Genomic DNA, 24,648 nt, shown 5'->3' on the forward strand with positions numbered 1-24,648 from the left:
TCCTGACGTGCCAACTGGTGATTGATTCCACCTCCTTGCGTCAATATTTTAATTAGAACTGTGTTTTCGGGGTTAGGTAAACTGAGAAGTGAGCAGTCGTGGCAAAGAGCTACATCTCTTTACTTGGAAACCGCAGAGCAAACGGGTGTGAGTGATGCCACCCGACAGTCCTACGGGATGGACGGCTTCTCCAGCCACCCGCAGCTGGGGCGAGATCTTACAGGCCGTGCGCAGAGGGTGCCGAGCTCTGCCCAGAGCCCGGCTGGCCCGGCGGCATCCCTGCATCCCGTGGTGAATCAGCACCGGCCTCCCAGAGGAGCCAGTGTGTGAAGAAGAGGGAATTCTGCCATACCCTGGGAATGCCGGGGGCTGCTGAAGCCCTGGTCGAGGGGGGACCCCGGGGACCCGGACCCTGGTCTGGCCTGCAGGTTGCTGCCCTGCCTGACGGACCATTCCTGGCACACCGTGCTTCTCTTACATTTCTGCAGAGCTGCTTGGTCCCTGTTACCATGCAGCTACCGCCTATTTTCAGTACTAATCAGGCATGGTGCATTCGTACAGGATGAAGTGTTTCACTTATGAACGGGTAATTTATAGACCAACAAACTAAAGCCATAGACTATTAACATAATGTTGCAAATAAAACATGGCATAGGGTTTTTATGAGGCTCCTCCTTGGGGTCCTATCACCTAAATTACAAGAAAACTCTGAACATGCAGACAGAAAACACGCAATAAAAGTTATTAAGTGTCTAGAGCAGCATTCGAGGGCGGTGATGGTTTTGGATTTGTTTCAGCACTGCAGGCTGTAACGGGCTGCAGCACAGCGTGATTTTGCACGGCTGCATTGAAGAGGTTTCAGATCTGTCAGGTTTGTTCTGTGCTCCCAGGCCTAGTGTCTGATGCCTTCGCTTAAATTTAAGACTTTGTTGTGCCTGGCTGCGGTAGTGTCAGGGCCTGAGCTCGTGCAAAGCTGCGTAGGGCCGGGGCTGTGATGGCAAACGCCGGGTCAGCGCTGCCGCGGAGTCCGTTTGGGCTCGAGGGGACGGCGAAGACCCCCTTTGCGGGAGTCCGGCGGGCTTCAGGGAAGGCGCGCGAGCCCCCGCTCCCAGGGCGGCCGCGTGCCCAGCTCTGCTAATGAGCAGGGCTCGTTACCGCTCTGCCGAGGGGGCTGTGCCGCCAGGAGAAGCCGCTTTGCGAGGCGCCGGGGTGGGACAACTCCCTGCGGAGCCTCTCGGGGCCCGACGGGCTGCGTGGGAGGAAGCTCCTGACAGCAGCCCCGTTGTGCCTCCCGGATAATCTCTCATGCAAATGCCCTCCTGAATGCTCTGCAGCGCCGGCTGCTCTAATTGCAGGGATAAATCACCAACAGGGAGAGGAAACGGAGAAGCAGAGGCAAACGCAAAGAGCTGAGTGTGAGCAGATGGAAAACACTGTAAGTAGGCACCTTTCTCGTCTCCCTTGTGACAGCGCTGATCCTTTCCAGGATCTTACCATGCTTTTAGCAGCCTGAGGCAGTGACTTTCTTCATGTAATCTAATTCTGGGGCAAAAAGCCCTCCTTCATAATGTGTGCTTCCATGGGGCCGTGAACGTGGACACCTGGGTGCCCTGGCAGGAGAGTCTGGCGGGAGCTGTAATACCCGCGTTTGGCTTGTTTCTTCGCTTTGGGCCCTGCTTGTTTTCAGGGCTCTTCTGCAGCTAATGCACTGTGAAAGACCAAAGGAGAGGAGACTGGTGCGTGGTACTGTACATGATAACTTCACCAAATCACTGCCTCCCAGGGGGAAATAACACTGGAGGAGGAGAACAGCTGAGGGGGGAGGAAGGGGAGAAGGTTATAAGTTATCAGAGAAAACTTCTTTGAAGATAAGTGCAAGTTTTCCCTGCAGAGGACTTGGAAGCATATTACGTTATAACCTGATTAACACAGGCCTCCTTACAAATGCAGCTGGAAATGGCTTTGAACTTCTGCAGGGAGTGCGATCGGCATACGCTGCGCGGCGGAGAGGGGGGCAGGAGGCCGCTGAGCTCGCTAGCTGGGGAGCCCTTACACGGCAGTGCGATCCCTCCAACGGGAAGGTTTCTCCGAGACCAGGGCGGGTTATGTGGCCCCTTCCCGCGCTCTCTCCGCGGCTGGACGGTACTGCCCAGGCGCGGTGCCAGCGCGCCCGGTCCTGCCCCGCGGCCCCGTGCAGCCCCGTGCCCCACGTCCTCCCTCCCCGCGCAGCGTCCAGCTCTGCGCACGGCTCATTTGATTTAGGTACCCACCAGATACCCTTTCTTTATTCCCAATAATCTTTGTTTTGACCCGAACGCACCTTCCAGAGAGATGTGCTACTTAAAAGCTTTGCCCTGGTTCTCTCCCTCCTGCGTTTCAGCAGCTTGCTTTGTTTCTGTTTTGAACATTTACCCCAAAAAAGTTAGAGCGAGTTTCCCACATCATCACTTGCCTGCAGAGCCTGAAACCTTGGGAAAAGAAAACAAACCCCAGAATAGCATTTTAGAAGCTGTCAGTCGTGTGGTGAAGCTCAGAAAGGAGAGGTTTTGCCAGCCCTCTCCTCGCCCTTCCCTGCCGCCGGGGACGCGGCGTGCAGCCGCCGTGCAGGGGAGGTCGAGGGCCGTGCGAGAATGACAAACTGGGTACCGTAAAGTGCGCCAGGCGCCTCCAAGGGGAAGCTGCCCGGTCAAAGCGATAAGCGATATCAGCAGTGCGTCCAATGCTCGTATCGCGTGGAGCGGGCAGCCCCAGGGAAATATTCCCTCCCAGCAGACGTGCCAGAGCCGGTGGGGTGGATCAGGCGTTCCTCGTGCTAATGCAGCAGCGCGTGCGTGGCAAGGACGCTGCTGACCCCACACGCGCAGGGAGCACGCTTGAATTACTGTTACCTTTATCATTACTGTGATTATTGTTTCCCTACGGCTGCTCTGGTTTGAAACCCTGAGTCAACACGAGGCTACGGGAGCTGATGCTGGTGTGACCCGGCGCCTGCAACGGGCTGGGAGGCAGCTCGCTGCGACCCTGTAATGGAAATCCGTCGGCGTGTAGATCATGTAAGATTAGCGGCGGGAGCCACCGCCAGCCTGAGCAGACGCAGGTTGTCTTGCACAAGTGACGGGCTGTTGCCGTACAGGCCGGATGGTAGCTGCAAATCTCCACGGGAGAGCGGCTTTCGGCACGCAGCAGCCGGGCGCTCGGGGCCGGGCGAAGGCTGTGCTGGCCGCTGCGACCCAGCTGGCTCTCGAGCCCGCCAAGAGCGACAACCAGGCCCTGCAGGCAGGATTTGCTTTGAAACCTTTTTGGTTTCCGCAGGCTATATAAGGTCGCGCAAGGAAATCAGTCAATAGAGGCATCCCTGGAAAGGCTCAGGATTTCCATTTGTCATCCCAAGCATTAAAAGTAGTGTTTTTCTTCAAATACAGTCTTAGAAGTTATTCATTTTAATTTGCTACCTCCTTGAAGGTGAATTTAATACCATTCATACATTTTCATTTATAAATTTGTCAGTAATAAGAGTGTTGGCACATGGGAGAAAGTAACTGCATAATTGCAACTTACACGCTTGTCTTGCTGAAAAACTGCTAGCTCAGGAATCGTCCGCGCCTGTGCGTCATGCATGAAATTGCAAATAGAATTTAATTTGCCCTTGTATCCTGTAGGATCAGCTTAAAATGATTAATGCAGGAAAGACTGTTGTCAAGATTTTATTCAGTACAATCTCGGAGGACTGCAGTGCAAAACCATCATGTATAATGTGATAATGTATAATATGCACCTCTTTCTGAACTGCTGTCTCATAACAAACATTCACATTTCCAACCCCTAGTTCCGGTCCTGAAAGAAGTGGGATTAATTCCTTGCATGTTGCCATGATCTCCTGGACAGTTAGAAAAGTAATTTGTTTGAATTTAGAGCATTTAAGGCAGGTGTCTAGTGCAGTGCCAGGGAATGTAATATTGCAGAAACTCGTGGAGATCCGAGCGGTGACTGTGGAGAATTGCAGGAGCGAGTGGCGTTAACTGCTTCGGCGCCAGCTGAAAGAGCAAAAATTCGCGCGGGGAGAGGGGGCGAGAACTTGTAATGAAAACGCGGTAGGTGACGTGGGAATGGTGATGTGGGGCAGTGTGGCGTGTGAGCACCTGTTAGACATGAAGCGCAGTGGTCTCACGAGCTCGTGCCACAGCCTCAGCGCGGAGCAGGCGGCAGCTCCCGTGCTGTCCTCGACCGCGGTTTGCCCACGGAGGCTCCTCGTCGGCCCCGAGCGGCTGCTGCAGACCCGCTCCCCCGCCGCACTGGGGGCCGGGCCCTGCTCACGTTAGCCGTCTCCGAACGCTGCAAGAGGAAATCCGGGGGCAGAGACGTGGGAGCACCGGGTCGGGGAGCTGTGATTTACCCTGTGACCGGTCCGCGGCCGGGGGAAAGGGCCAGGCCCGTAATTCCCTGGAACTGGCGAGGAAATCCCTTCGGATAACAAAGCAATGCGAGGAAATGGCACCGCTTGCAGGCAGCCTGAGATCGGAGGAGAAGAGGCTCAGTCAGTCATGCACAGGGAATTGCTTCCCCGGCTCTCGCTGCCTGTGCGGCGTTTCGGCTCCCGGGCAGCGAGGTCCGCGCGCCGAGAGGCGAGCGCGGCACGGGGGCTGCGCGGCACGGCCGGTCCCTCCGCCGCCGTGTCTTGTAACGCGCGGCTGGCAAACGCCTCGTTTCTGCCGGTCAGGACTGATCTGTCCTGCCGTGCTCCTTGTTTGAAAGACCGAAAGTTTCGAACAAGGCCTCTGAGGAGGGACACGTTCTTCCCCTGAAACGTCTGGTTTTTATGACTGATGAGCAGCCAGGAAGAAAAATACCTTTCTGCTCTGTTGCCACTGGGCTAATTGGCTTAACATGGTGAAAGTAATTATTGGATTGTTCTCTTCTAAAAATCATTTTAGCCATGGGTTTGTGAGGGGGTTATGGCTTAGAAACCGCTCTAATCAGAGCAGTAATTGAGGAATGAAATATGGGTCGTGATTATGTTATTGAAATGGATTGCCTAGTAATTATATTAATACAACAGAATTGCTGTAGATCCCGTGTAAACTGCAGTCAGGAGCATTCCTGTCTCCGAGGAGTATTCCCTCCTGCTTCAAAGTTAATCACTGCGTTATTAAAATGAGAAATGGCTTTCCCAGTCCGCCAAGTGAGAGACAAATGTCCTTTTTCCTTAGCCAGAAATCCGTTTTTACCCTTGGATTCTTTATTGGCTAATCCGCCACCAGCCACTCTAGCAAATGCTCCGGTACAGCACCGAGAAACCGGCCCTTTTTGCCTCTCTCTGTGCAGCTAAGTGTGAATCCCAGGCCGAGGCCGGCGGACAACTCCGTCCTGATGCAGTGGGATGGATGGTTTAGGCCCTGGAGCAGGCGGTTAGGGAATATTGTGCAGGATGTTTTACTGATGCAATTGCAGAAGCCATTTAGTCAGTTCTGCGTTCGTAACGTGGCGCTGACGCCCCGCCGGGCGCTGCCGAGCTCCAGCCCCAGCTGTTCTGCTTGCAACTGTCGTGGGACGACCCTCGCCGGCGCGGCCAGGGTGAGGATTAGCGGGTCGGCAGCATCGCTGCCCCCTCGAAACGTCCCTCCCCGCGCTGAAGGCTCCCTCTTTCCGAGACAGCGAGTTCCCTGGCGGAAGACCGGGCAGTTGCGGGGTGCGTGTCGGGGAGCTCTGCCTGTGGCAGCGGGATGGCTGCGGCAGCAAACAGCGTGTTGCCCCTCGTGCTCGCTGGGCATCCCGGCTTTGCGTCCTTCCAGAGACCCCGGCGTGAGGGATCTGCTCGGTTAACCGTGGCGTTTTCCAGGCACGCTTTGGAGCCGAGGTGAAATTCTGGTGCATGTGCCCGGGAATTACCCAGCTTGCTTGCTGCTTGCTTTCGCTGGCAGTTGTCCGTTCGCGGCAGTGTTTGTCGCAGAGGGTATTTTGGGGTGATGGGAAGCCTTTGCTGTGGGTTTCTCGCTGTCGGTGTGAAGGTGGCGTCGAGCAGAGCCGCTGCCCGGGTGCCCTGCGTCGCTCGCCCCGGGGGAGCCGCGCTGCTCGGGGCCGGAGAGCAGAGCCCTGGGCTCCTCCGCGCCGCGCTTCGGGGTCTGAGGGGGGCCGGGGGGCTGCTTGTGTCCAGGGGGTTATAGCACCGAGCAGCCCTGGGATCCACACGGATTGCAGCCCTGGGACAGCCCGGGCCTGCCAGCGGGAGCACACTTAAAATGCATCTCCATTCGATAGGTTCCACTTTTGCATTAATTCTGAAAACTGCTGCAAGCAGTTATTCTGCCTAATCCCTTTTGCAAACCTTATGCCAGATTTTGTAATTAATTATTAGCAAAGAGAAATACATCAGGCTTGAAGAAGCAGACTGGACCTCCTGGAGCGAGCACACAAACTAATACTGTATTGGCTTAGCTGCCAGTTACCCTGAGATAAATCAATGTTAATTTCATTGTATTACAACAATATTGATTTCCTATTAAACAGCAGACAAAGCGGGTTATGGCTTTAAGAAAGCTATTAGGAATTAGAGAAGAAAGGTGTTTTATGGAGAAGAAAAAGGGGAAATTAGTGCTTAATATTGCTGGATCTGAGAAGTCAAGAGGAGGCAGGTGCTGGCCAGTAACGGGGGAGCGGCAAAGGGGGTTTGGGCTGGAGCAGGGGGTGACGCTGCTCCGGCTCCGCCAGGACAAGCCCTGGTGCCTTGGGAAAACCTCCCGTGCCCCGGCACCTGGGAGCGAGCTGACTAAATAAACATAGCCGTCTTCCAAAGGGTTAAACAGGAAGTTCCCAGGGCCTAGGGTGAAGATAAATAGTTATAAAGTGAATCAATACCGATAAAGCAACAAAGTGAAGCCGTCGGCTTATTGACTCCTCGAGGGTCACTTTTCCTGGTTCTTTATCGGGCGAGCGCCGTGTCGCCTTGCACACGAGGGAGGCTACGGCACAGCCCGGCAAGTGCGTTTGTGCCGCAGACGTTGTTCGGCGCTGGAGGGCAATAAAATGAGCAGTTATGTGCAGTAAGGTTTGCTGTTAATCACCACTGACAAACTAGAAATCAACTGTGAATGCTATAAAGTGGAATGAAAGGAAAATATGTTTTATTCCCCAAATCAAATGTTTATGTCCTGTTTTCTGTGTACATGCAGCAACAAAGCGACGTTTCGGATCTGGCTCGCTGCCCCTCTCCTCTGTGAAGCAGGTTCGCTGTGGTCAGCCGCAGAACAGGGCTGTGCTCCCGCCTTTGTTCGAGCAATGCCCGTTTTGTGGTGAAAATGGAAATACTCCCAAGGCAAAAAAACTTGCTAACTTTAGTGCGGAGGGCAGTACGGGCAAGTTTGCCTTGTCTTTTCCGCAGCGTATTAAAACTGCTCTTAATGCATGCAAGGGATATTCTAGTACCTGTTAACACCATGAATTGAAGGCAATGGGGAAAGACTGGACCCCTGCAAAGAGGCACTTTGCCTCGGCTCGGCGGAGCAGAAGCTGCCGTGCGGCAAAGGAAGACCCGTGTGGCGCGTGGTGGGTTGTAGGGCAGCTGTCGGCTCCGGTCTCGTCGAGATCAGCGCGGGGACGGGGTTCGAGCGAGGGGAGGAGCGAGAGCTGCTGCACCAAACTGCGCATGGACCCCAGCCTGGAGCAGGGAGGTAGGAAGTGAAAATCCTGCTTGACCCGGTGACGTTTTCTTGTAAATAAGCATAGAATTTGGCTGAAGATCACGAACTGGACATGCCCCTGCTCTGCAGCTCCAAGGCTGATTCAAAGTTACATGACTGATAAGGGGAAATAAGGGGATTCCTGCTAGATGAACAGTGCAGAGCATCCTGTATAGCTTTAGCTCAATCCACTGCCAGCGCAGAGGTGGGTGAAGATTAACCATAACAGGGATCAGAGAGCTGAAATTTCTGCGTGTTACCCTGTGCTACAGCACTCGGCACGGTGACAGCTGTGATAGCATAGTTTCCAGGCAGCCCAAAAGGCCTAGGATTGCAATAATCCAATTTAGGGAAACTAAAAGTATGAATCATACAACACCAGCTGCAGCAAAACCACCCAGGTATGAATGAATGTGAGCAGCATTAGCTGGATGATCAAAACAGCCTGGCAGGACTTGAAACGGGAGGCTGGAAACTAAGCTGTCATCTTTCTCAGGTTAAAAAATGTGTTTATAAAAGCTAGGGTTCCAGGCAAACGTATCCAGCATGGTTGGGGTATAATCTGATCAGTGCTTTCCTTGCGTACAGCCAATATATGAAAGGAATTTGAGTCCATGAAGAATAGTTATGCTCATCCCTTTTTCTTGGTTTCCTGGTCAAATTTCAGTTCAGGTGGCCACATTTCTGTGCACCTGAAACGTGTTGCATTTGGGGATTTTACTCTTTGCCGTTGCAAAGGAAAACAAAAATCACCTACAGTCATGGACAACCAAGAACAAGAATAGCTTGGGAGAAAACACAGCAGGCAGCTGCATGGGCTGCAGAGCTGCAAAGCTACAAACCAAAAGCCGCTTGTTGCACACGCAAGACGTGAAGATCCCGCGTGAGCAAAGCGGTGGGTCCGGCGGCAGGCGCAGAGCCGCCCCGCGGGATGCCGGTGCCGCGGGAGCCGGGGTGCCGCGAGCGATGCTCGGCCCAGCCCGCGCTTTCCCCCGACAGAGCGAAGGTGGCCAAGCGCCACAGGGCTGCCGTGTGCAGCTGCGCGAGGCGGATCCTCTCCGGCTCCCTGGCCGGGAATAACGGTGCCGGCGCCTCGCGCGGGGTCGCAGCGTTGGGCGGTGGAGCCTGGGCCGGGGCTGCTGGCCCTGCTGCCCGGCTCCGTGCTGGTCCGAGGATGCGCTAGCGCGGAGGTGCTGTTCAGCACTTAGCCAGGGATTTAAACAAATCCAAAAAGGGGGGGAGGAAGCGGCACAAAGGCTGGAAAGAGAAAGACCATAAAAGAGCCGAGAATGCAATGGAAAGACAAAAGATCTAATTACCAATGACATTATTTGCATTCTCATCAACTTAATTCAATTTTATTTTCTTATTGCTTTAATCTTTGAGCCTAATTCAGTGGAACATAGTGCGTAAAGGAGGCAATGAAATCTGCGCAGTGCTTATTAGGGGCACGCCAGGCGCCAGAGGCCCTGCGGGGACGAGCCCCAAATGTTGCTTTTCTGAGGGCGAGACGTGTCTGTTCTCAGTCCTGGAGGTTTCAATTTGGAAGAAAGGTGATAAAAATTCGGAATTGCTCCTCGTGCTCATGTGAAACAGAATCTGAAGCTGCTCCAGCTTTGACTGGAAACCTGGTGTGACCTGACATTTAGTCGAGGATGCGAAAGCACAAGTGTCATAATGAACAGGAGGAAAATAATTCTGATATTGTGCTCTTGATGAGAAAATACCATTTTTCACATTACACAGCGCTAGCCACTGAGGGCTACGCGAATGATGCACAGAGAGAAACACGTTTGGGCTTCCAGAGGGGGCTTGTGATGCTCTGGGGGTTTGCATGAATTTTAAATTAAACTATTAAGCAAAAATCTGGCCCAAAGCTCAACCACTGTAATGTATATAAAATTTTAAAAATCTTTGAAAATGTGCTCACAGTAGGCATACCACCATAATGAAGTAGTAATTAGTAGTCTGAAGCAAATTAAGTGATCTAAATAGCTAAAGCCACAAAACATGGGTAAAGTTTCTAGTGGGAAATAATACACTTGACAACCAAAACAGTTTTCGCATCTCCACCTCTTTCCTGCATCAGGAATAACTGACCTGGGAGATGATCTGGGGGCCCTGACGTCGTTTCCTGCAGCTTGTATTTCGCGCCGCGGGGACCTATCTCTCTCGGGGGCATTTCCACATCTACGCACGTGTTTGCTGCCCTGTGCAAGCTCCCACGCGCCGCATCCGCCCTCGCGCCGGTCCCTGCGCACGGGGCTTTGCCCGACACCGCTCTGGCTCCCAGCAACCAGTGCATGACCTTCCGTTTCGGCTCCCACGGGAGTGGGAACATTCGCATTTTAAATTACAGATATTTCAGCCAAATAGCCTGTTTGTGTTCAGCCTTTATTATCATCTCACACTGTTTTGCGATTGACTAAAAGGAGACACAGGTTTATCTGGGGGTATATATAATGCTAGCTACATGCAGCCAGCATATTTCCATGCATTGATTTTTGGGCCAGCTCTGAGAAAGGCAATTCAATAGACAATTAAATTAGCAGCTGCATTTGTCATTTTGGGCCCAAATGAGGTCCCAAGAAGAAATTGCCCCGTTATCGGCTCCGGGTTCATCACTCTAGCAGGAATATTGCGTGCTAAAGCATGAGCTGAACTGAATCTTCATCAGGCAGGGAGTCTGCCCGTGAACTTTAGTCTTGCTAGAGATGATCCTAGCAATATACTTTGGAGCAGATTTATTGATTATGACCAAAATTTTCAACAGCTTGGGAGCATGGTCCAATGTCTTTGAAGACAGAATTAGGCATGACTTTTAATATTAATTTCAATATTTCTCTTGGTTTGTGTTAAGACTGTTTATTTTCTTTCTGCTTTTCCTGTAGTTTCCTAACAACAAATATAAGTAATCGGTGTCTTCTTGCTCCGCCAGTGTTTGCAATTGACTGTGAAACAAGACCAAAGCAGCAAAAGGTCCCTGGGGGATAAAAGCACAGCTCGGGCGGGAGGGACCAGCTCCGGCCGCCCTCCGTGTTACCGGGAAGCTGCGACCCTGAACCGCGCCGCTCTGCAGGGAGATGGTGGCGAGAACCGAGCACGTCTCGGGGGAAACCAGGAACTGAGCTTGGCTGCTCCGGCCACGGTGAAAAATTTTTGCTAGTGAAAAATTGCATCCTGCAGCAAGGCGAGACTGAAAGCGCACGCTTGTGTGTTCAGCATGGGCTGGTGCCTGGGGCTGGGAACGCTGCTTTATGGTTAGGTGATGCTGTTTTCAGTTGTCCTCTTGCACCTCCTGATACAGATCCTGAAGATGCTACACGGATCTTGTAAATTCTGCCCTAAGTAGTTTCGCAGGAGGAAATGGAGTCCCAGCCATAGTATTTCTTCTCACATGCTACCGAATAGGTATCACCTGAAAATAAAACTCACGCAAGACATTTTTTTCTGATAATAACATAGTCATAAATTAAACCTCAAAATGAAAGGCTCCCATTCCCATTATGGACCACTGAAAAAAGCCACTCGAACAGGACTAGGGCCATGGGAGAGCGAGCAGGACGTTGATATTTCTGCCTTAGCTGAGCGTTTTTCTCCACCCCCCCTTGATTCCCCAGGTAGGCAGATAACCCAGCCTCTCTGGCTAATTGTACAATAATACCCGCCATCTGTTAGCCCGTTCCAGATTTGTGGGGCACAGCTGCATGCAAGTACTTAGTGCAACAACTGCAAGCTTTTATAGATCCTTATAACTTCTGCAACAATGAATCTGTCCTAATTAGCTCTAGAAATAAACATTGATGATGTAGGTAATGATAAAATATATCTATCACCAAGCTAATAATTCACCGCAGAGGAATCTTAAGGCCAAGCCACACAACATGAATTGAAATAATTCCTTCTGTCTTTCAATACAATTTACAGAGTTTCACAGTATTCACAAGCCGTGTACTAATTAAACCACAATGACCAGTAGTAAGGCCTCTCTCATTAGGAACCAATATTGGCCATCAGCTTTTTCAGAAAGAGAAACTATTGACAAAATCCTAATTGCCACGTGATTCAGCAATGCTCCGTGTCCACAGCACGCTTCCGTTGGAAATGGAGCTTTGGATAAGTCCCTCTGACCGCACACAAACACGGAGCGTGTGCAGCACTGAGTGGGGTTTCTTTGTATTTCACTAAAACAAAAATCAAGCGGCATGGGAAAGCGGAGCACTCCTTATTGCCTATGCATCGTTTCCTGTCTCGGCGGCCTGGCCCGCGGCTTCTCGTGCCGGGAGGGAGCAGCGGCTCGGCCTCTCGCCAGTGGCGCGGCGGGATGCGGAGGTGGACAGACAGGTCGCCCCGCTGCCAACGGATTCGTTTTCCTCTGATTGAAAGGGATCGCAATCTCCCCAACATTTATCAGCGGTTTTGGGAACACAGCAGTAATTTAATGCTAAACTGCATCCACCAAACCGTATAAATCAGCGCATGTTATAAAGAGCTAGTGACATCCCCTTGCGTGATAATGGAGAACATTTTAATTATTCCTCCAAGGGAAAAATATGATTAAAGATGTAATTCAAGCTTAGGCATAAGCCGTTTAGTTGATGTTATCTTGTGCAGGTCTTTCTTCTCTCTGAAATTATGACTCACAAGTGAACTAAACAAGGGCAGAAAATCTTTACAAGTGAAGGAAACTTCCAGAGTTTCTCTCCATGGCCGGCAGGACCCGGGAAGGGGCAGGCCAAGGAGCAAGAAGATGAGGAAGGTCGGGAAGGGCTGAGTCCATCACGCCTCGGGAGGAGACGGGGAGGGACCAGCACTGTCACTTCTCCTTGCGTTTATTTATGATGGTTTCAGATTTAAAAGTATCCCATCCCGGGCTGGGCTGGGCGGCTCGGAGGAGGGAGGAACTACAAGGTCTGCAGCCTATGTGGGATATTAATTAGGGGGCAATCCAATCCTCCTTGTTCAGCAAAAGCTTTTGTTTGAAGTCGCATCACAGAGGAGACATTTCAGCTGCTTTGTCGCAGGCGTGAAGTTCACAGCGCTCTGTCTGCGGCCGCCTTCCCCTCGCAGCTGCCAGGAATTGCTGCTTTGTTACCCTTAAGTTTTTAACCCCCCGAAGAAAATATTTTGTGGTATTAGGAAAATCCAGCCTCGTTGTTCCCTGAAGCAGGTACCCAGCAAGCCTTCTGGGAAGAGCCCGCTGGGGAGCGCAGAGGGGATAATGGTGAGTTGAGGGACATTTGGGGGTAAGTGCAGTGCACACCGGTCAGGCGGGGGGTGGCCGATCGGGAGCCCCTGCAATTCTCGCTCGGCAGCGGAGAGCGCTTCCGGGACGGCACAGTGAGGCACGACCGAGCAGGGGTCCTGAAACCCCTGGGGCCTTGGTGTTCCTGGGGGGAAACACTCTGTTGTTCTAAATATATATGTATCTCTCTCTCTATATATATATATATTTTAGTTTAAGTTTTAAGAACTTTAAAAATAGAACCTTTAGGCAGACGGATGTATTTTGATCTGCTTCCCAGGTGCCATGAGCCCAAAGCTGAGTGCTTGGACAAGGACGGTTTCCCAGGCCTCCGTTGCCTCCCGGCTGCGAGATCCTGCTGCTGGAGCGAACGTTTTGGGGCACGGCCGATTTGCTGGGAACGGGGCTGTGGGGCACAGCCAGCCTGAGGGCGGCCGGTCGGGCAGCGATGCTCCGGTGCGCGCCGCGGGCCGGTGCCAAGTGTGCCGAAGTGAGCGGCCGGCGACCAACCCTTCCCTTCCGATAAGGGCCCCTCGGTCACTGTCTCAAGGTTTCCATGCTTTTTTCTGCTTCCTTCTGTTTGAACTGGGGATTAATTTTGTTTGTGTTCTGCGTCCTTTGCTGCCCTTACTAATGCCGGAAGCTGTAGCGAAACCATAAAGCCATTTAACGCTTCATATCTCCTGCTAGATAAATAATACAGAATATGCCTGCCAGCTTCCTTTCAAATATCCTTTTGAGGGAATCACCTGGGCATGTGACAACCCGGCACCAAGTTATTTTCCACAGTTTCCCACCTTTCTGCACCGCTCTGACTTCTGTTTTCTGCATCTTCAGATTGAATTTAGGAAATACTACAGCAGCTAGGTGCCCCGCGAGTGGGACGCTGCGCAGGACTTCGGCACAGACCCCACGCTGCAGTCGGTGTATGCGCAACATCTCGGAGCCCTGTTGATGTACGGGGCAAATGGGGCTGGAGTCATGCTGGCAAGAAGCCCGCTGCCGAGCTGTGCACCTTTTTGTGTAAGGTGAGGGGTTTCTCATCAGCAGTGGTGTCACTTGATCTAATTTGGGAGGAATTTACTGAGAGGCAGCTGTAGGCATCGGTTTGCTGGGACCAAAGTGCAATGCTATTCCGCCTTCTCCATCTCAAGTAATAAACCCTTAATTTTATAAAAAAGTGAATCAAATAATCAGGGCTTTTTTCATCTCTAGAGCTCATATTGCCAGTCACAAACTTAGAAAAATCATCTTTATTTCAATAAATCTGATGCAGTTACTTTCCTCTACTAGGAAAATTTCTACTATTTCCCCTTGAAAAAGAGCCTTTAACATGCCTGTGTTCAATATCACAACAAAATGGAACACTAACACGATTTAGGGGAGCTGAACTATTCCTGTTAAGTAACGTTTTCCAGATCTTGGTTTCTCTTCCAATATTTCCTCTGTCAATTAGCCAAAGCAATTTCCGCTGACTAATAAAGCAGTTGGTTAAGCTTATTTTCCAATCAAAACTCACTTAATTTGAGCAAATAACAGTTGGAAAAAAACGAATTGACCAAAAGCATTTGAAACGGCCAGCTTTCCCACCCTCGGAAAATCAAAGCGACCGACGGGAGGTGAAGCGGCCGCTCCGACGGGAGGCTGCCTGCCGCGTTCCCAGGGCGCGGGAGCCCGTGCGGGACACGGCGCCTGCAGGCGGGCATCGGCCGGGGCAAGGCGAGCGCGCACGCGGCACGCGCCCGGAAATGCCGAGACGAGCTGGGACCCCGCTGCACGAGGTCCTTGTCCCTCAGAGAGCCCGAGCCTTGTAGCAGCCACGCGGTTAAGGTTATGTATTGCCTCCTGTTAAGCGTAGCTGAAACAACATATCAGACAAACCCTGATACAACAAAATTTGCAGAAATACTTTGTTTCAGTAGGAGCAACAGCGTGTCCTAGCTCTCCAGGAATAAATGGACGCAGTCTTAAGAGAATCCTTCACATATTAAATGTCAGCCATTGATATTAAATTGTGCTTTGCTTGACTGTTTTGCTGAATCAGGTTTTTCACCTGATAGTTTTAGTCCTGAGGTATCCCTAAACTGCAGAATGAAATGCAAAGTGTGGAGAGATTCGCTTCCGCTCCTGGCCAAGCTGCAGCCGCTGCTGGGGTAAAGCACAGCAGCCGTTCGTCATTGTATGGGACAACACGCAGGTTTTTAGGAAAGAATATAAAATATGTTGTTTGCAACTTGAAAACCCTAAGGAATTTAAGGGGGAAAAATGCTGAGACTTGCACCTTTTCTATATATTTGATTACCAACTGTGATTAGCACAAGCACCGCCGCTTTAACTCTCTGCCAGGAAAATGGATATGAATTCTTCCTGCCCCAACTCTTTCCCCCTGCACGCTGTTGGGTGATATAACCGCGTTCTAGGAGGTCTTGCAGGATCTTTGGTTGCACTGGGGCAGATCACACTGTAAGGTCAATTTAACCAGCTGACGCGTGTTCTTATCATCGGTTATTGAAGCACGCTGCAATTGATTGTTGATAACACCTTAACTGAATTGCCTGCTTGATAGAAAATGGCAGAAGGATTTTTTTTAATGGTAATTACTCAGCTTTCTTTCCCAGAGATGAATTTTAATTATTCTTTGGGTTTCACAATGTATGTCATGCACTCTCCTAGAGGAGCAGAAGGACACTAAAATAATGGCTTTAATTTACTGTGCATTACATATTAAGTTACCTTTCATGAATATTCAGGGGATGAACAGCTATAGTTTTGAAAACAAAAGTCTTAATGATTAATTTTCCTATTGTTCACTATTTTATGATTTTATTTTTCCTCTCCATTAGAATGAAAGTGCTGTAGCATTAGCCAAATCCCTTAGCAGAAATCACGGCAAGACTTCTGGGCATCGGTGCATGAGCTCAGCCCCAGTGTCAGTATTCTGCACAGCACTTCCCTGCCTGGTTCCTTCCCCAACGGCTTGTAAAAAGACTTCAAAGGAAAACTTCAGACCAGGAATCTTACTTGCCATCAGAACTTTTTAACCTTGAAGACAACCCTACAGACCATGTATCTGAATGCTAATGAGGACCGGGAGGAAAAGACACCACAGAGTCAAAGTGGGGAAAAGCAAAGGGGGCTATGGAAAGAACATTTTTTTGCTAGCCTTAAAAAACAGCCCTGCAGGCCAAATAACCTAAATGAAGGTGGAAATATAAGAGCTAAATCACAGGAGAAGTTAACAGAGACACAGTGGCCCAAGCTTGAAATTTCAGATCAGTAGAGGCCTGGGATTAGAACTGCAAACAGAAAATAAAAATAGAATAAGGCGATTCAGTGAGAAGCAAAACCCAGTGATTGACAAAGAAGCAAATAAGGTGACTCAGGACCTGCTTTTTCAAAAATTCATGCGGTATCACTCATACCTTTAGAGTTTATCCCTTTTGGTGGCATTGGTGATTATATTTAGCTCTGCAATCATGCCACAGTGGAGTTATTTCCTCCCATAGGTTATCACCGCCGAGGAATCAAGCCCTTTGAGGGGAAGAAGGGGTGAGGGATATGTTTGCAAATAAAGTCAAGCTTGACAGGTCAAAATCTGCTGTGGAAGGCAAATAATGTTGGGAGTGGTGTTAAACCAAAAGCATATATTTATGGTTCTCCAAACTTTCACCAGCATATTATTATCTCCTAAAGCATATCTCCATCTAACTACAGCCCCAAAACACTTCCAGGTACAGAAACCCTCAGAGGTTAAGGGGGACAGAAAGTTGGGATAAGCTGGTATTTTCCCTTGAAAAGGAGTTATCTCTTTCTGAGCCACATGACTATCGTGTTGGAAGCCATTAGCATTTACGCCCATTCTGGTTCACTTACAGCATTGTATTATTTCTCATTTCCAACATAAGTTCCCAAGCAAAATCAAAAAGATGACTATCTCGTGGGAAGAGGAGATAGAAAACAATTTAATATCTTTTTTGGAGGGAGCCAAAGCACATGATTGCAGAACTGATTACCCTTACAGCTCAGAGTGCACAGACCTGGATAAACTTCCAAACAAGCCTTTGGCTGCTGCTGCTGCTCTTGTTGACAACAAAGTATTTTCGTACTAGCCAAATGCAAATAAAAAAATTTAATGAAAAGCAAATATAGAGGTTTTATACTGTTAACACTGAGTCTTAAGACAGGTCATCCTAAAGATAAAGTCTATGCACAGTCATTACAAAACCTATCAAAGCTTAAAAAAAGAAAAACCATCCTAAACTCCCAGGCATTTTTTAGCATCCATCTCCAAAAACCACCCTCCTAAAGATTTTATCTGTTCACTGCTTGGCCACAGCCTCCAGTTTAAAATACTTTATTTGAATTGTACATTCAGGGTTGTGTGGGCTGAGGCAAGCAGAGAGAGACATTGGTCCTGTAGGGTTCATCTATTCAAGATTTAAAATTAAATCTTGTCTGTGCTGGGCCAAGCCTTAGTTAAAGACAACCATCGCACGTGGCTGTTCCTCAGCCCGGGGTGGCAGACCATTAGCGTGCTGATGGCAGTGCAATTTGAGTGAGTTTATGTCATTGCCAAGCAGGGTTATGTTCTCCTACCTCACAAAAGAATTCAAAGCAGCTCTTTTCTCGGGAATCACAGAGGTGAATCTGAAATAGTGGGGAAGCCCCAGCAGGCGGCATTATGCATTGGCGGATCCTGGAAGGGACCTCGCAGTGCCCAGGACCTGCACGCCCGGGGCGCAGTGCGCGGCCGTGGGCACGGCGCCGGTCGGAGATTCGCGCGGGAGCGAGGTTCAGGGCTTTGGAGAAGCCAGCGTGACCAGATGGGTCAAAGGCACGGAAATGTCTCAGCCTTGCGAGCGATTCCTTTGCTCTTACAGTGTCACCACCCTGCGGTGGTGGCGCCCTGCTCTGAGACCAGCCACCTCCTGCCAGCAGCGCCAGTCAACGCTGGGCAGCGAACGAAGAGACATCTTGGACTTTTTAGGGTTAAAAGTTTGGGCCCATATCTATGACTTTGAGTGCTTACTCGGAGCCTGAACTCTGCGCGTCTGAAGGTGAATTCGCCTCAATCTTGGAGCACTTCTCAGGTCTCACGCTCCCTCATCCAGCCAAAAGCTGCAGAGGAACATGCAGCATCACTGCAGGTGGCCGAGGGCTCAGGAGAGACCTGAAGGAAAAGACAACTGCTTCAGCCGCCTCAGTGCGAAGGCAGGAGAGCTTTTCTCTTGCAACATGCTTTGCTCGCACAGCAATATTCCTATTATTAACTGTTGGAAAGGGTAGAGCAGAAGCCCAGGCACTTGCACTCTCCTTGATGTTATGCCAGTGACAGTTGGAAAGGTTTTTTCTTTTTTTTTAACTCCTCCTCTCCCTCATTTTTGTTGGCATTTATAGCAATGTCATTTTCTAAAAATATGTGGCAAAAATTACTCTGTCTCCCAAGGGACATCAGCAGTGCATAGAGAAGGGAATCAAATTAGAGTCTATGCCTGTCGTCTCAGACTAATAAATGATTTTGTGACATTTATTGGAATAAGAGAGGAATAGGGGAGCAAGAGACTTTAAAGAATTAATACTGATTATTAGCTACAAAAGAACAGGCTTGATGGCACCGTGGGGATTAGCATGTGCTGAGCCCCAGCACGATAATCCATCTTATATCCCCGCAAACTCAAGGCATTTCCCTTGCTGGGTAAACAAGGAATAATCATTTCCACGGCTGTTTGCTGGGATGGGTGGCACGGAAATGTTGGCATTTGTCATCTCCTGCAATTCGTGCCGTCCGCCGTGCTGTCCACATGCCGCCGCTCGCCCGTGGGAGCAGGACCGCGGCGAGAGCTTCCCGGATCACGTAAGCAGCAGCAGCAGCAAAGACTAAGGTGAAGCGACGGAAGATTTCAGCCAAGATCAAGTTTTCACATTCTGTCAGCACAGAGCCACCAGTCTGGCCCTTTCTGGCTCCTTTTCGAGAGCGTCTGGGAGAGATCAGAATGGGAGCTGCGACTTTTGTCTGAAAAACACTCAACTCGGGAGGTTGGAACTATTCTCTCGCCCGAAAACATCTGTCTAATTTTACATGACGGTCTAATCACCCACCATTAACATGCTGAGCACCATGCAGTGGTAACGCTAGCAAATGCTAGTATTATTTCAGAGGCACGGTGCGCGAGATGTGTTTGTGTGGCTGGCCTATGAAGTTTTGTCTTCAGAAAAACTCTGTTTTCTCCTCAAAAGGAGATTGAGAAATTGTAATAATTAATCATCAGCCAGACAGCATCAGTTGCCAGGAGCAACCACATTAAATTATAATTTTGGCAGATCTTGTTCCATTTAGTGACTACAGTAAGCCTTGGAAACTGCTAAAGGTTGGACCCCGGGCGCTGCGCAGAGGTGGGCAGCAGTGTGTTAATGCTGTGTGCGCCCCAGGCCCTAGTCAACGGCGCTGGAAATGCTCTTTGCATCCCTCCATTTGGGCAAAATGAGTTCTGCTTGGCTGCGTGTTGATCTCCCCAGAATATTTTGCAAGACCCGTCTCCACCAGGAGATGCCTTGTTCATTAAAGCACTTGTTTCCTAATGGGCTCTGAGGAAATGTTCAACAGTTAAGATGCATACGGTCTCCAAAACCACGACACGGAAATGAAGCGCTGTGCACTGCTATTTGCACTGTTCGGCTGAACCAGCTTCCAGGGCTTGTCTAACGAGCAGACATTTCTCCCTCCTGTTGGCCCATGGCCCACAGAAATTTTTATCACATTTCATAAGATATCTGTAGAACTGTGCTACATTTTCCCTTTACAAACTTGCTTATCTGTGCTGCATCTTCAGGCTTTTACTGGGTTCCATCAAATTAAGCCGAACGTTGCCATTAACCCAGAAAGCAGTGCAGCGGCCAGGCGAGCTTGTGGCTTCGCCCCTTGCTAGGTAATTGCTCCTGCAGCTTCAGCAAAGCCCCTCGGAAAAGCAGCTCCCACCGGCGGCTCCAGTCTCGGGAGAGCGTTGCTCGCAGACGAGGGGCGTTCAGCCCCGTTCGGCTGACTTCAGCACGGGCCGAAGCAGCGCCAAGGCAGGGAGAGGGCTAGCCCTGACCGCAGCGTGCTGGTGCAGCTGTACGCTGGAGGGGAGCAGCAGCTGCAATTAGGGGCAGGTGGAAGCGGGAGCATCGTTAGGCAGAGTATAACTGCTCGGGGGAGGAGTGCTTCCCCTTTCCTTGGCGGCATGGTCTGGTAGAGCAGTGTTCCCCAAGATAGCTGCGCTCTTCAGGGCTGCTGGGATCTGATGGGAAACAGTCATAATCTGCAGCACTCAAGTAAGTGATTTATTTGTAAATGCTCGTACAAGTTGTGAAGATGCCTGTATCTCTTCTTGAGGATTTGAGGCCACAGTCTTGTTTCATGAAATGTTTTCTCTGATTAAGTTGTTTTCTACTACAGTGTGCAAAAGGAGTGATTCTTTCTGATTGCACCTGCTGCCCAAATTAATTGCTCAATTGCCCAGTTAAATACCAACTCAGTCACCTAAATTTGGCATGAGTGACTTCTAAAGATGATGCAGATTTGATGATGCCAAGTATCACTTTTTAAGAAAAGCCTTAAAAAAAATCATAGTTGTGCTAAAAGCTTGCTCTGTGCTGGATGCTCTTCTTATGAATCCTGAACAAGAGAGAAGATTTCAGAGCAGTCCTTTTATTGCTCTGTTATTGCTCAATCACTGAAAGAGAAACGCATGGGAGATAAATGAGATCTCATCATCTTCTCATGTTTCTCAATTTATTTCGTGGGGCATATTTCCTCACCCTTCTCTCCAGACAGCGTTTTTATCTCTGCTTTTCTTCCATTACATCTCTCCCATTTTTCATTTATTTTTTTCTCCAGTTCTCTTCGGTTTTATCCAACAGTTTCTCAAGACCATCTGATTAGAAACATAATAGACAAACTTCTTTTTCTGGAATGCTTTCTGGTGGTGGTTGGGGTTTCACGCAACTGCTGCAGTGGCTAAAGACTGAACTGTAAATCATTAAACGATTACAATCACCCCTGAAAGAATATCAGAACTGGAGATGAACTGGAGGTGGTCTGCTCCTGGTCGGGCTCCTCTGCTGAGCGGGGTGGTCACATCCTGCGACCAGGCAGCACCGCTGGGGTGAGGGCAGCCCTGGCCGTGCAACCTGTGGGTGGAGGGTCCTGCTGCCTTCAGGTTGGGCTGCTTCAAAGCTCTCTTCTCAGAGAAGTGGTGTGCGACGTGATGTGTTGTTATTGCACTTGAAACTCTTGGGTAGATGGTTGTAAGCGAAGCAAAGTGAGACTAGTGGTGGTGTTGCATGGGCAGGCGCGACTGCCCCGGAGCAAGAGGCTTGGTCGTGGGCAGCTTGTGCTAAGGACGGACTGGGAGAGCGTAACCAGCTGGGCTTAGGAGCTGTGAACCTGTTGGTGGCTTTTGCTCCCTTCTGGCTTATAGCGTGGAAGGGGGGATTTGTTGTTGCTGGCTTGGTGGCCTCCACAAGGAAGGAAGCTCAGCCTGGTCCCGTGGAGGCTGTGGCCCTGCCAGAGGCTCAATCACGGCCCCTTTGGTTCCCTTGCTGATGGTCTGCAGCGTAAGGAGATGCTCGTGTTGTTAATGAGTTCTCACGTACACGCTGTAGCGAATCCCAATCCGATCTGGGTGGGTTATGGGCCATGGATATCACCGAGTTTAGAAGACAAGTTGGCATTTGTTGTCAAAAATTCACATTCGTCTGAAAAGAAAACTTCTATTTTAATTTCTGTTCCATCTGTTGGTGTTGTTTTATAGAGGTACTTGCTTCCAAAAGCAGACAGCTGCTAATTTTTTGTGAAACCCTTGATTTTTATCTTGTATGATTGGAAATCTAATGAAAGATCCCTAACCCTTCTGCATCCATTGCTGCACCATCCTGTGAAACAAGGGGGTCCCCAACCTGATTACTTTGCACCTAAATAATGAAGAACGAGCTATATGTTGAAACAGATAAAACAGCAAAGAATTCTATGATAGTCCTTCAGAACAAACCTTCATTATGCCACAAATCTACTATTCTTGATCTTGCTGCATCTTAATAGTGCATTTCCTTGCAGCATCCTGTTGGAAGTGTTCTGGTCTGGCCATCAGGCTCTGCACCAAAAATGCCCCCTCCCCAGGTGGAGATCGTGAGAACTCAAATCCTGGTGATCATGGGTCTCACAAGCATGTATAATCCCTCCTGCCACTGCATTTAGGCATAGAGGGCTTTATAAAACGCAACCCCCAAACAAGTGTCTGACCTCCTTGAGGGGCAACACCCCATTATTTTTTATGTGGTGTATTCAGCACTCTTTAAAAAGGCGGACTGAGCCCCTGACAAAGGAAATTGGAGGTCTTTCATTGCTAAAGAAGATAACAGAACCTCCGTGAAAATTATCTCTTGTTTTTCATCTTATTACAATGCAGTTGCATAAATAACTTCAGATTAAATAAACACATCTGCATACAAATTGCTACAAATCTCTGTTTCAGGTCATAAGAATCTTTAGAAGAGGTTTGGTTTGAAGCAAATGAATAGATTCCACTTAAGAAGTTTATTTTGCTCAGGAGCTTGTGCTCAGATGGGTACTGCCCTGGGAACGGCAGCTCTGAAACGGAGGCATGAGCCTCGAATTTTAAGTAGCTTCCCGTAAACACCAGCTGAGGTAGCAGAAGCACGTAATCTGTAATAAATATTCCCCACCACCTCACTCCAAATATAATTTAAATGCAAGCATTTGAAATACCGTGCTAGGAACTAGGATATTTTCAGACTTCTAGTTCATTTTGGCTCTTTCTCCTTTCCTTTCCCGGTGTCACAGGTGTTTCATAGTGCAGGCTGCGAATATCTTGTCCAATGAGACTCAGGATTATTGGCTAATAACGGGATTCTCAGGATAGTACCCACTGAAATAACTCTTACTTCTTCCACATACTTGCTCTATGACTAAAGCTGTTTATTCCATGTGGGATTTTTGTCACTAAATACTGAGTGAGTTTCATGAGGAGAGATTCTAGCAAATTCTCGTGGATTTCTGCCTTTTAAGGGACGCTTTTCCCACTTTAAGACAAGTGGGAAAAGTCTCAAAAAAAAAATCACTGCAGAAGCAGTGAATGTGACTGCGGGACGCGCGCTGTCACACATCCGTGTGATGTATGCCGCCGATAAGGACTCGGACACGCACACCCGGGAACATGCGGCTCTGGCTCCTGGAAGCCTTTTGCCATGGTTCATGCGCTTCGAGCCAGCAATGTGGACAATAATTCCAGATTTGGACATTGGATGCCATAAGCTAATGAAGGTATACCAAAGCCCACTGCTAATGAATACCTGCATCTTCTCGTGTATAGCTGCTTCTGTCTTTGCTTAATTTAAACCGTTAAGACACCAGCATAAGCTTGGGAGAGGCAGGGAGGGAAGGAAGCGTTGTTGGACAGATGGCTATTACCTGCTGGAAACTATTTGACAGCTGCAAGAAGGACCTGTATTTGTTTCCCGCTATAAGTATGGTCTTCCTAAATAGATCTGCTTTCCCTGGAGACGCGTGTTGTAACGATGCGCGTTGCTGGGAGTCGTGGCTTGTGGCACAGCGGGGTCGGCCCCGGCCGTGAATTGCAACGGCTCCGCTGACCTCGACGTCCACGGAACGCCGTGGCCTCTCTGTGTTTCCTGTTTATCTTGTAATCTGTCACCAAGAGCCTCTCTCCCCGAAATCCTCGTGGATTTTCTTTATTAGATCCTCAGCCGGGGAGGGAAATCTCTGTTGCTTTAGGACCACAGAGTGAAAATCCCCCCAAGGGGACTAGGCAGAATCGGCTGTTGTGGGAGGCATCTCCCCGGCAGAGAGAGGGGAATTGCCCTGGGGCGGAAGGGCGGATGGGGACGCGTCCTGCCCGGGAGCGAGGGGACGCGCCGGGGTCCGGGCGGCCTGGCTTCGAGGGGAAAGCGCTGCTTCTGCACCAGGCTCCTCCGCCGCTTAACGCGTTGTATTTGCGTCCTGTTTGTTTAATGTCTGTCTCTTATTTACTAAGAAAGGATGTGTGATTGTGACGGTTTTATAGCGCTGATTATCCTGTTTGTCACATCTGCCTTGCTGCAGGCAGTAATTGCAGCTTTCTGCTGTTGCTGCCGCCCAGGCCGGCTCCCGGCACGTCGCTGCTGGCCTGGCTCGGCCGCCCAGCGCTCTTGCCAACGCCTGTATCGATCACAGCGCGTCTTCCTCGCTCCTTCTGCGTCGCCTTCAGCGCCTGGGGCCGGGTCATAACTCGTGATCGGGTCTGGTGGAGCCCTGGCACCCTCCGGACGGACCGTCCTCGCTGGGGCTGCGGGCCACCGCAGGCGTCCTGCCTCGGGCTCCCTGCCCGTGCCGATGGCCGGTGCGCGGGGCTCCCGCCTGGCGCTTGCTGTGCCGGAGCTGCCTGGTTTTGAGGCTGCGCTGGTCTGTTTCAACACCAGGAAAGTTGCTACGAGCGTTGCGTCCGCGCCGAGGATGGGATTCTCGCGGCGGAGGTAACCGCGCTCTCGGGGTCCGGGAGTCTCCAATTGCCCGGTCGCCTGCTGCTGGGCGAAGTCGCAGACGAGTCGGCAGGCGCCGCCGGGGTCCGCCGAGGTGCAGAGGACAACTGCCGCGGTGCGCGATCGCGCCCGTTGGCACGCCAGCGTTACGGCTGCCACCGCGCTCGGTGCGAGAAGTCCTGTCGGAGCAGACAA

The sequence above is a fragment of the Apteryx mantelli genome, chromosome 25 (genome assembly GCF_036417845.1).
Source record: "Apteryx mantelli isolate bAptMan1 chromosome 25, bAptMan1.hap1, whole genome shotgun sequence".
In the NCBI taxonomy this organism is placed as follows: Eukaryota; Metazoa; Chordata; class Aves; order Apterygiformes; family Apterygidae; genus Apteryx; species Apteryx mantelli.